We start from the raw sequence: 12,324 nt of genomic DNA, 5'->3' as shown, positions 1-12,324 counted from the left end.
CTTGTTTACCGCGCTGCGTTTTGAAGAGCGAAGGATACTCCACTTCGGGCGATCAGTTTCACTCACCTGACTGTCTTACACACACAAAAAAAGAAATATTTACAGGAACGAACAAAGGTGGTTTTAATTTCTGATATATCTTTCAGCTCGATGTATGCAGTATTGCGCTTCAGTGCTAGGACGAAGTGAGCTTGAAAAGTGATAAAAATACGATCCGTCAGCCATGACTGAATTAAACAGCACTGATTACACAGCAGCCGGACCTACCTACATTATGTATGTATGGATGCATGCACTAGTGTTCTGACGATATGTATGTATGTATGCCGTATGTATGTATGTATGCATGCACGTGACGATGCATGCCAGTGCGGCATGTATGTATGTCAGTATTAGTAGTGTACACTGATGAATGTATGTATTATGTATATATGTATTGTACAGTGACATAGAAATTTGTATGCGCATATATATATATATATATATATATATGTGTGTGTGTGTGTGTGTGTTTATTTGCATGATTGTGAGTTGATTAGTGATTTTGATTCGTAGTACTGTATGTGTCTCACTGACTTAATGCCGTCGGCGGTGTGGATTGTAAACGAAGCGCTTTGTCAGTGCAGTGACTGAGGAAAGCGCTGTTAAATGTCCAGTTACTATTATCATTGTCATAAAAAAGAGACCATTTCCCCTTTACATCCTCAGCCGGACTGAAACTCGTATGCGCGTGTCCATTCACACGCGTGCAGTGCACGCGCAAAAAGAGGTATCCGCATATTCCTGTACATTTCGGTAAAAAAGGATAACGCCCAAGCAGAAACTGAAAGGTGTGTTGAGGGTAAAGTGCCCAGGTGAGCCATCGGTTTGTATTTTGTTGTTGTTGAAAATGTCCAACGATAAAAGGTTGTGTTTGCTTACGATACGTAAAAGTGAGAAGAGTGTAATAGTTTACACGATAATGCAACGGAAATCGACTACCTGTTGTTTTGTTGTAGTTTGTCACGTTGCCAACTCGGCCCAGAACTAAACCCGGATATTTCCGATCGAGTCCGTGTTTTCTTGGACGATGAAGGACGTTTTTCGACGCGTAGTTAGATTTAGGGAGAGACTAAATTGCCAGACACATAGAACATGCAGCCAGGTAATATTTCTCAAATATGAGGCAAAGCAATGACCAACAACACATATTATTACTTTAGATGTTATGGGTGTTTTGTTTGTTCACATCCGTGCTTCCCACTTTCGCAATCACATCTTAGCGTGTCGACAAAGTGCAAGACAACACACAGAAAGAGGCACACACAGACACAGGCACACACACACCCACACACAGGTAGATAGATAGAAAAACAATCGTGTGTGTGTGTGTGTGTGTGTGTGTGTGTGTGTACTCATACATATATCTATGTGTGTGTGTGTGTGTGTGTTGCGTGCTTGTGATACCTAGACACACACACATACACATATAATATAATGATACTGTGATAGTGATTCATATATATATATATATATATATATATATATATACCTAGTGATTCATATGTTTATCTATCTATCTAAGCCTATTGGTATGCATGTATAGTAATACACACACACACACACACACACACACACACACACACACACACACATACATGTATGTATGCCCTTTCACCCAAGTTTGACTGGAAAATCAAACTGAGTGAAAATTCATTTGGATGAGGCAATAAATCGAGGTCCTGAGGCAATAAATCGAGGTCCTGTGTGCAGCTTGCAATTGATGCACTGGAAAAGAAACCATGGCAACGAGAGAGTTGTTCTCTTGCAAGATTCTTGTGGAAGAAATCCACTCTGACTGGTATACAAATATGTATGCATCCACTCAAGGCCTGATGAAGTGCACTGGGTTAAGATGCTAGTCAGGCATCTGCCTAGCAGATGTGGTGTAGCATATGGATTTGTATTTATCCAAACACAGTGACACCTTGAGAAACTGACACTGATACATTAATATTGTATATGTCTACATACACACATCTACACACATACATTGTGCTTGGAGCGGTAGGGTGAATGGAATATGAATATGAATATTTTTTATTGTTATGATTATTATGGTTTGATTATGATATTATTGTTGTTGTTTTCTTATCATTATTACTATATTAGTCAATATTAGGAAGGAATTATAATTAATGTCTTGTCAAACATACTAGTGATTGTAGACATCACGTGTAATTATTATTATTTGTAGCAGTAGTAATAGTATTTTACTATGGAATATTTCAGGTTTTTCTTCTTATGTTCATGGGCTGCAACTCTGAAAGTGCAAGCAGGCTTTTACATGCGTCACTGTTGTTACCATGGTGTGCTCTGGGAGTTGGTGCATGGTGGGTGTGCTCATGTTGACTTGACATGTCAAATGCTGTCATGTTCTGCAGGATCTTCACTTTGCATGTATGGTTGTGAGTGTATTTGTGTTCTTAAGAATACACACAAAAGAATTATAAGGCACATTGCAGGTCTGCACTAAATGTTGACATGGGAGACAGTGGGGTAAAAATCCCCATGCTTTAGTAACCCACCAGATATGGGCAAGTTCTTAGCCATGGACATTGTAGTAGAGCTGTGCAATAGAAATTCAACACTCTAAACCACTTGGCAGTTGTGCTTGACAGAATGTATACTGGCAGTCATTGTGGTGCTAAGGTCTAAGTGATAGGGAAGTCCTTGTTGATATCTCATGAAATGGGTTAAGTGCTTTGTCAAGCTGCATTGCACAGTCATAAACTGAAGCCTAGGAAATGCCTGCTGGCATTTGCGCAGACCATGAGGTAAACAGAGGTTTGTGATGACGTGAGGCAGTGCATGGATTACTGCGCATGCTATGGTGCCAAGCAACTCTGCACAGCCTGCAAGGTGGGGAGAAGGGAGTTTTGGGACTGCAGTCCTGTTTCCTGGTTTATCGTTTTCATCTTTTTCATATCTTTACTCCATAATTATTTCAAGTAAACGGAGAGGGACAGAGATATGACTTAATACAGTGGTTTATATTTCCATATGTATGGAATGTAAAAAAGATTGTAGGTAGATAATAATGATGAAATCATAGAATTTTGACTTAAGCTGATTTTGAGGAAGATGCTGCTGCTGTTGCATATCTTCTTACAATAATTGATTGATTTAGTAATGACTCTTTCACTATTTAAAACAAAGTGAAAGTTTAAAAAAAAAAGAAAAAAGATCAGTGGAAAAAGTGTGCGTGGAAAGAAAGGCATTGTGTGAGAAAAGTGAACCCCCATTACTGTAAACAGATGACTTTTCATCCTCCATTCACTGTGGAGCCATTCTCAATTAAACACAAAGCGAACAAGAGAGATGGTGCAGCTATGCTTCAAATGTTCTTCAGTGACGAGAGAGACACACATAGCAAGAGAGAAAGACAGATAGAAGAGAGACAAAGAGAACAGACAGACAGAGGGAAAGTGGTATTTGCCATGACCAGATGAACTGTACTATTGACAAGTCACTTCACACCCTTAGACCAGAACAGTGTGTGTTATGTCACCTGGCTTCCACACAAAGGATGCTTCAACACGCAGGTGAAAAGCACCCCCCACCCCAAAACCCGCGCACCCACACACCTACCCTCTCTTACCCTCCCTTCTACTCCCCAGCCCCCTTCCATTGCTGTCCTCCATACATGCACACACACACACACACACACACACATGTGCACACACATACAGATACACCCACATGCGCACACAAGCACGAACGCACACACATGCACACACACATACAGATACACACACACACTTATGGACACACAGAGACACACACCCTAACACACACACTCAAACACATAGACACACAAATACACAAATACCCTCTCTCTCTTTATCTCTCTCTCTTACGCACACACACACACACACACACATGCACAGATACACACACACACACACATACATACACACACATGCACACTCACATGCACACATGTACACACGCACGCACACATGTACACACGCACGCACACACACACATGCACACACACACATGCACACACACACACACACACACACACACATGTACACACACACACCCTCTTCTTTCTCTCTCTTACGCACACACACACACACACACACATGCACAGACACACACACATGCACACACACACACACATGTACACATGCACACACACACACACATACTGTGGCACACACACACACACACACACACACACACACACACACACACACACACACACACACACACACACACACACACACACACACACACACACACACACACACACACACACACACATACTGTGGCACACACACACATGCACGTACACAAACACACACACATACACACACACACACATACATTCACACACACTTACTCTCACACACATGCACACACTCTCTCTCCCTCTTTCTCACAGTTTATAGTCATATTAATCATCTTGTCATTAATTATTCATGTACAATACATGCTATTTTGTTTGGCTTAGTAAAGTAGTACATGCATTTCTGTGACTTGCGCCATGTATCGCCCCTCCCTTTTGTGTATTGACTGGTAGCCTTCACAATTAAACCTGTGTCAGTGTCTGTCTATCTCTCTCCCTTTCTCTCTCTTTCTCTGTCTGTCTCTCTGTCTGTGTCTGTGTCTGTTTGTGTGTCTCTCTCTGTCTGTCTCTCTCTCTGTCGGTCTCTCTCTGTCTTGGTCTCTCTCTCTCTGTGTCTCTTGTGTGTCTCTGTCTCTCTCTGTCTCTTTGCATGTCTGCCTGTCTGTCTGTCTGTCTGTCACACACACACACACACACACACACACACACACATATTCACTGATTCAGGACAGGTTTCCCCCTGAGGGGAGAGTTGGTGGGAGAAGGAGCATGAGGTAAGGGGACAGTGGAGGGAGGAGGGAGGGAACAGGTGACCTGACATCCCCCTTTCCTGTTAACAAACAAGTCAGCTACCCCCCCCCCGGCCCCCCTCCTCCCCCACTCCCTCCACCCCCTCAAGCCTCCTCAGTTTTGATGGAAGAGGACAGACTCCGGACTCCATGTGTAACATTCCTTCTTAAGTTGGTAACTGAACCTGTCCCAGTGTGTGTGTGTGTGTGTTTTCCTCTGGACAGTGTTAGATGACCCACCTGCTCTCTCACCCCATCCTGTTTCAAAACACACCAGTCCCCCCCCCCCCCACCCCCTACCTCACACCAGCCCCCCCCCCCCCCCCCCCCCCCCCCTCCCAAAAGTTTGACGGCCAGGACCTGAGACTGAGTGAGGGTTGTTATCTCCCTGTTTGGACTGACTGTCTTCCTCAGTTCCTGCTTTTTTTCTGCCTACCCTTCCTCGTTGGTGAAAACAAGAAGAAATGTAGGGAAGAACAAGAAAACCAAAAAAAAAAAAAATCTGAACTCCTGGGGCAGTTTCTGAATTTGCTGCTATATGCTTTTTACGGTGTCTTTATGTTTTATTTTGTTTCATTTTAGTTTCATTTATCATTTCTTTTTATTTTGTTAGTTTTCAAGTTATTAAAATAAACATGTTTTATTCAAAATTTTGAATCTTGATTTGGTCTGGTTTGGATTTTAGTTTAGTAAAGTTTCAGGAAATAGAGGAATCCATTTTCTAACTTTGCCTGACATAAAAAATGGAAAGAGAAGTGGAAAGGAGGCTTCATCAGGTTCTTTTATATGTTTTGAGAGAGTGAAATTCTCAGTATATCTATCGATCTGTCATCAGTCTATCTATCCTATCTATCTACCGGGTACTCTATCTATCTATCTGTCTCTGTGTGTGTGTGTGTGTGTGTGTGTGCAAGTTCATATGACAATTGAAGTCACTTTTTTGAAGGACATTTTTACTCATGCAGGCAGTTGTCATTCTCGTCTCGAGGAAAGTGCTCCATCAGGGGCAGTAACACAGTTGCTTTGGATCCAAGTTCATTAATTTTATCCTTTAGAGTGATTATCTTGTGTCTGTTAAAGGCCACCAGCTTTGCAAAAGCCTTATGCAAAGGTTGTTTATTTCATTATAACTGATACTTAAATAGTAATATACCTTGGTCAGAGAACAAACTCTAGGCACTTCAATCATTTGCATAGCAGGCTGCCTTCCTGGGTAGAGCCGACTGACAGCTGCCTTTAGGCACTCATCATTCATTTCCTATCTCATTCAGTCAGGTTTTCAATCAAGCACACGCTCAAGTATTCTAGATTGGATTTTTCTTCTGAATTTTGCCAGGGACCACCCTTTTGTTGCTACATGATTTATAATGTGCGCAAAGTCCATGCTAAACACAGGACTTAGGTTCTTGTCTCATCCAAATGATGAGGCTAGCATCCAGACCACCTCTAGAGATTTACTGGAGGGGGGTGGGGGGGGGAAGCTGGTAAGTGTGGGATTTGATCACAGATTTTTCACTTTGTAGGCAGACATATTACCACTTAGGCCCTACCACCATGTTTTGGAACGAAGACATCCATGAGCTTTGAAATCCATTTTGTAATTTTTATAGATTTCAGTTGGCTCCAGACACCTGCAGATCGAACTGGTTGATGGTGAGAGTATTGCAGCGCGTGTCACAGTTCTAGAGGTGTTCTCTTTTCCTATTCATTTAAAAAAACCAACAAGCCCAAACGTTTTAGCTTGTTTTCTAACGTGTTATATTGTAGAGATATGTCATCTGTCATTGATCAGCAATACCTTCCACAGTTTTAGTTGATTGTCATTGTTGGATTAGTACATTATTTTGTTTGACTCAGTTCCAAGGAAAATAAAAATCCAAGTTGAAAATAAACAAGGATGAAATGTGTGTAAATTTGTAACATAAATTTATGCATTAGTGCACTTCTGGTAATATGAATTTACTTGCAAGCAAACACTGATGTATGTATCTGCACGCAGTGTATTGCTATGAACACACACATGTATGCACATGAGCGTAAACGGGTGTATGTGCACACACATGCGTGCGTGCACACACACACACACACACACACACACATTTATACACCCACAGGCACACCCCCCCTTTTTTTTTTTAGCTTTTCTTCCTGGTTCTTCTCACCTTGTCACCTGCCCAAATCCCCCCCCCCCCCCCCCAGCTCGCCACTCATTTCTTCCCATCCCCACTCCTTTCCCCAAATTGCCTACAACAAAACCCCATGCCACATGCATCACTCCCATTGGCTCACACTACACAACAAAGGGACAGTGATGAATGGGAGGGTTGCCATGTCTCAATGTCAGCCTGATGAAGGATTTCATGTGCCTCTGCTCTCTCAGTCGCCCTGTGACCAGCAGAGTCCACTGTTTATCCTCCTCCCTCAGTCCTGTCATGTCTGTCTGTTGTATGGGTCGTCTTCCTTGGGACTTCTCATCCGATGACTTTGCAGTTATAACTGTGAAGCAGAAGGAAAAGTGAAAAAAAAAAGAAGAAAAGGAAAAGAAAAGATGATCACTGTGAAGAACAAGTAGAAGGAAAAGAGAACAAATCATTCATGCAGCATGACTGAGACCGAGTGAGGCTTTTGTCTGTCTTTTGCTAAGTCGTTTAAAAGAGGAGATTTTGTTTCCCATTGTGTTTGATTATTGTGTTGGTTAAGGCAAGCTTGGTTTTGAATCGGTGATGAGGTAAGCTTAGTTTTGAGTGTTTTATTTATATATTAAAAAAAAAATTAAAAAAAAAAATCCCAGATAATATGGTCGTGTGGTTTTGTTTTCTGGTGTGTTTTATCCCAGATATGGCCCCATAGTTTTATTTTCTGGCATGCTTTTATCCCAGATATAGCCTCCACAGGTGGCTGGGCTGTTACAGTATAAACAATAAGACCTGAAACAAACCTTTGTGACATTAGATAAGTTGATAGGGGCAAAATGATTTGGATGTGTGGGGAAGATGTCAGAGGAGGTTCAATCGATGACATTTTGGGCAAACGTCAGAGAGCAGATTGTATTGTATTACTTTTTTGTCTGAACAGATTGGTCTGTATGAAATTCAGGCTGCCCTCCCCAGGGAGGTGTGTCACTACAGTGCAGCACCACCCATATTTTTTTCTTCTTTTTTTTTTCATCTGCATGTGTATTTATTTTACTGTCAGAGTGGATTTTTCAACAGAATTTTGCCTGGGACAACTCTTTTGTTGCTGTGGGTTCTTTTACATACGCTAAGTGCACGCTGCATATGGGACCTCAGTTAATCGTCTTATCCGAATGACCAGCATGCAGACCACCACTCAAGGTGTAGTGGAGGGGAAGAAAATTCTGGAGAGTGTGAGATTTGATCCCGTGCTCTCAGACTCTCTCGCTGCCTAGGCAGATATGTTACCACTAGGCCACCACTCCACCAGATCTGTTCTTGGAAGTGTGAATAGCCTCAGACTCTCATGTTCTTATTCTCTAGACTTTTGATTTCCACATGGGCTTGTTGCTGGGGTGGGGGGGAGTGGAGAGGGTGGGGGGCAGGGGGAGGTTCACTGCCCGTCTTTATTCTCATGTAAAGTATTCTTTTGGTGTCATATACTGTACCATGTCAAACTGATGCAAACTAGGCCTATGGTTTGCTCTGTTTGGCCAAATTTCTCCTTTTAGTCTGTCACATTCTGAGTTTTGATCCATCTTGTCATGTTGTGCACCAAGTAATGAGTTTATAATAAAAAATAGTAAAATAGTGTGTAGTTACTGCTCCTGAGGTGTGTGTGTGTGTGTGTGTGTGTGTGTGTGTGTGTGTCTGTGTGTGTGTGTCTGCCTGTGTGTTTATGTGTGTCTGTGTTGTGTGTGTTGCATATCTACAGGTCTTGTTTCAGCTCATAGGTTGGCCCAGCATGCACACAGCTATGAATGAAGCTACCTGTGTTTGTTCAGATATGGATCCACAGTACCTATCTATCCATCCATCCATCCTTCATTCCACCCACCCATCCATCCATCTATCTATCCGTCCGTCAGTCTGTCTGTCTGTCTATCCATCTATACATGTATATATGTAACATACACATTTTACAAATCTGCACAGCTATGCAGAGGAAGGGGTCAGCTTTGGTACTCATCACAGGGACATCATCACTTGCATGTGTTCCTTGTCGCACGCAGTTTTTATATTATGTGGCTGCAAACACACACACACACACACACACACACACACACACACTCATGCACACAGGCACAGACACACACAGCCACACTGCCACACAGACACACACACACCCACACACACAGAGAAAAAAACAAATGGACTGGTTAGTCCAGTATTTCTGTTTGCTTCTGTTGGTGTGGTGCAGAACTAGCTGTGCATTAAAACCACCCCCTCTCTCCTCTCTTCAAGCCAATCCCATCCTTGAAAAAGAACTGACACCAAAAGAAGATGTCCTAAACAGACATGGCTTAACAGATTGTCTCTTTTTGTTTGCAGTGGGGAGTTGTTGACAGGGCATAATCTGAAGATGCTTAGATAGTAATATCAATAACAGCAATAACAGTAATAATGTGCATCTATATAGCGCCTTCCCTGTGACTCCAAGTAAGAAAGGTCTATAGTTTAAAATGTTATGTGGCCAAATAGTTCAAAGAATAGATTGAAACATATTTTACTTTTTTCTTTCATGTTTTTTTCCACCTCCACCATTTTTCATTTTTCTCATAGTGGTTTTTAGCGGTTTTATGACTGAGGATACTGTTTGACAAAAGTCACTGACGCCCTCTCCACTGGGGTTTGGGTGCCTGTCAAACTTGCACCACTCCTCAGTCCTGTGCACTAGGCAAGGTGGTCACTGGTGCTTTGAAAAGAGGAGGGAAAAGCGTGTTGACACAGACTGATTTGCCTGTTTGAAAAAGTTACAGAGTTTTGAAAGGCAGATGGAAGTATTTTGGTTTTCAGTACACTGAATTACACTGGAAATGAAATAGACCGTTTTAGCGCACAAAATCCGGAAACACTTAGACCAGTGTGTTCAGTGAATTGTTGTTGTTTTTATTTTTATTTTTATTTTATTGTTTTTAGTTTAAAATCTTTTTCTTTTTAACTCACTCAGTACAGCCAGTCCTCTCTTCTCCTCTACACAGACCCCTCGGATGTCCAGTGGGTGTCTGAATGACCCAACCTTTAGCTTCCGTCGTCAGAATTGTGGTATTCTTTGTCAACATTCACGTCTTCAGTATAGGAGCCTTCCGCTTGCAATATTTTGATGATGGTAATTGGGGTGAAATGCTGTTAATGTCGTCTCTTTCGCTGTTCGTATGGAAAGAGTTAACCCAGGCAGGTTTGTAACAAGTATGAGCAATGATCTGTACCAGTCAGTATTCCATTTTTTTGTAGTTGTTGTCTTTGTGCTTCATGTTCACCCTTCCAGAGCCACTAGAGAAGATGTTAGCATAATTATGTTCTTGGGAACACTAATAAGTTAGTATGGAAAAGTCAACACACTTCCCCAGGAATACAAATACTGGGCTGTGGAAAAGTATACATGTCTCTTTTTATCAGATTTGCATAGCTTTTCATACTGTCTTGACATGTGAGGGTTAAACACATGTGTTAACAGAAAAGTATCCGAACACGAGCAGCATGAAAACTGAAATGGATTGATGTGTTCATATTTGAATATTTATGCATACTGACACACACAGTGCCTATACAGATGCCTGCACATGCATGCACATGCGTGCGCACGCACACACACACACACTTAGAATTCTTCTTCTTGGTCTCATCCTTTTTAACTGTGTAGGTAATGTCGCTGACATTACTAATGAAAGATTTGTCATGATGACATTGCCATGATGACAGAAAGATTTGCTATGGTGACAAAAATTTACTTTGATGGCAAAAATTTGCCATTATGACAGAACAAATTTCCATAATGACTGATTTGCCAAAATGACAGATTAGTCATGATGACATTGCCATTATAAAAGAAATATTTGACATGATGACAGAAGTATTTGCTATGATGACAGAAATATTTGCCATGATGACAGAAGTATTTGCTATGATGACAGAAATATTTGCTATAATGACAGATTTGTCATGATGACATTGCCATGATGGCAGCAAGATTTGTCATGACAGGAAGATTTGCCATGATATAATTTTATAAAGATATGCCATCAAGACAGCGTATGTCTTGATGTTGATTTAAGAATTTGCCATGTTGACAAAAATTGGCACAGTGACATAAAGACTTGTCACAATGACATAAAGACTTGCCATGATGACAGAAAGATTTGCCATGGTGACATAAAAAAATTGTCATGATGACAGAAAGATTTGCCATGGTGACATAAAAAAATTGTCATGATGACATAGAAATTAGCCATGATGACAGAAAGATTTGAGAAGATGACAGCAAGATTTGCCATGATGACATAAAAAAATTGCCATGATAGCATGAAAAATTGCCACGGTGACAGAAAGATTTGCCATGGTGACAGAAAGATTTGCCATGGTGACAGATTTGCCATGGTGACAGAAAGATTTGCCATGTTGACAGAAAGATTTGCCATGGTGACAGATTTGCCATGATGACAGAAAGATTTGCCATGTTGACAGAAAAGATTTGCCATGTTGACAGAAAGATTTGCCATGGTGACAGATTTGCCATGATGACAGAAAGATTTGCCATGGTGACAGAAAGATTTGCTGTGATGACAGAAAGATTTGCCATGATGACAGAAAAGATTTGCCATGATGACAGAAAAGATTTGCCATGATGACAGAAAGATTAGCCGTGATGATATAAAAATTAGCCATGATGACAGAAAGAAAGATTTACCATGTTGACAGAAAGATTTGCCATGATGACAGAAAGATTTGCCATGATGACAGAAAGAAAGATTTGCCATGATGACATAAACATTTGCCATGTTGACAGAAAGATTTGCCATGACAGAAAGATTTGCCATGATGACAGAAAGAAAGATTTGCCATGACATAAAAATTTGCCATGATGACAGAAAGATTTGCCATGACATAAAAATTTGCCATGATGACAGAAAGATTTGCCATGATGACAGAAAGAAAGATTTGCCATGATGACATAAAAATTTGCCATGATGACATAAAAATTTGCCATGATGACATAAAAATTTGCCATGATGACAGAAAGATTCGCCAAGATTTTGCCATGATAACAGAAAGATTTGCCATGATGACATAAAAATTTGCCATGATGACAGAAAGATTTGCCATGTTGACAGAAAGATTTGCCATGGTGACAGATTTGCCATGATGACAGAAAGATTTGCCATGGTGACAGAAAGATTTGCTGTGATGACAGAAAGATTTGCCATGATGACAGAAAAGATTTGCCATGATGACAGAAAAGATTTGC

General features: G+C 41.1%; 1 protein-coding gene across 2 annotated transcripts in view; it reads left to right on the top strand.

The window, feature by feature from the left end:
• The first annotated feature begins 806 nt into the window (after nucleotides 1-806).
• Nucleotides 807-12,324, top strand: part of LOC143300468 (uncharacterized) — a 54,619-nt gene continuing 43,101 nt past the window's right edge. Inside the window, exon 1 of one of the 2 annotated variants that reach the window (XM_076614173.1) lies at nucleotides 807-854. The gene's annotated coding sequence lies outside the window, so the exon portion shown is untranslated. Of the gene's footprint in view, nucleotides 855-7,213; nucleotides 7,634-12,324 lie in introns of those variants that run through there. The other variant, XM_076614174.1, reaches the window with a different exon arrangement.

The sequence above is a fragment of the Babylonia areolata genome, chromosome 26 (assembly GCF_041734735.1).
Source record: "Babylonia areolata isolate BAREFJ2019XMU chromosome 26, ASM4173473v1, whole genome shotgun sequence".
NCBI classification, from domain to species: Eukaryota; Metazoa; Mollusca; class Gastropoda; order Neogastropoda; family Buccinidae; genus Babylonia; species Babylonia areolata.
This window is presented reverse-complemented; position numbering and strand designations above follow the sequence as displayed.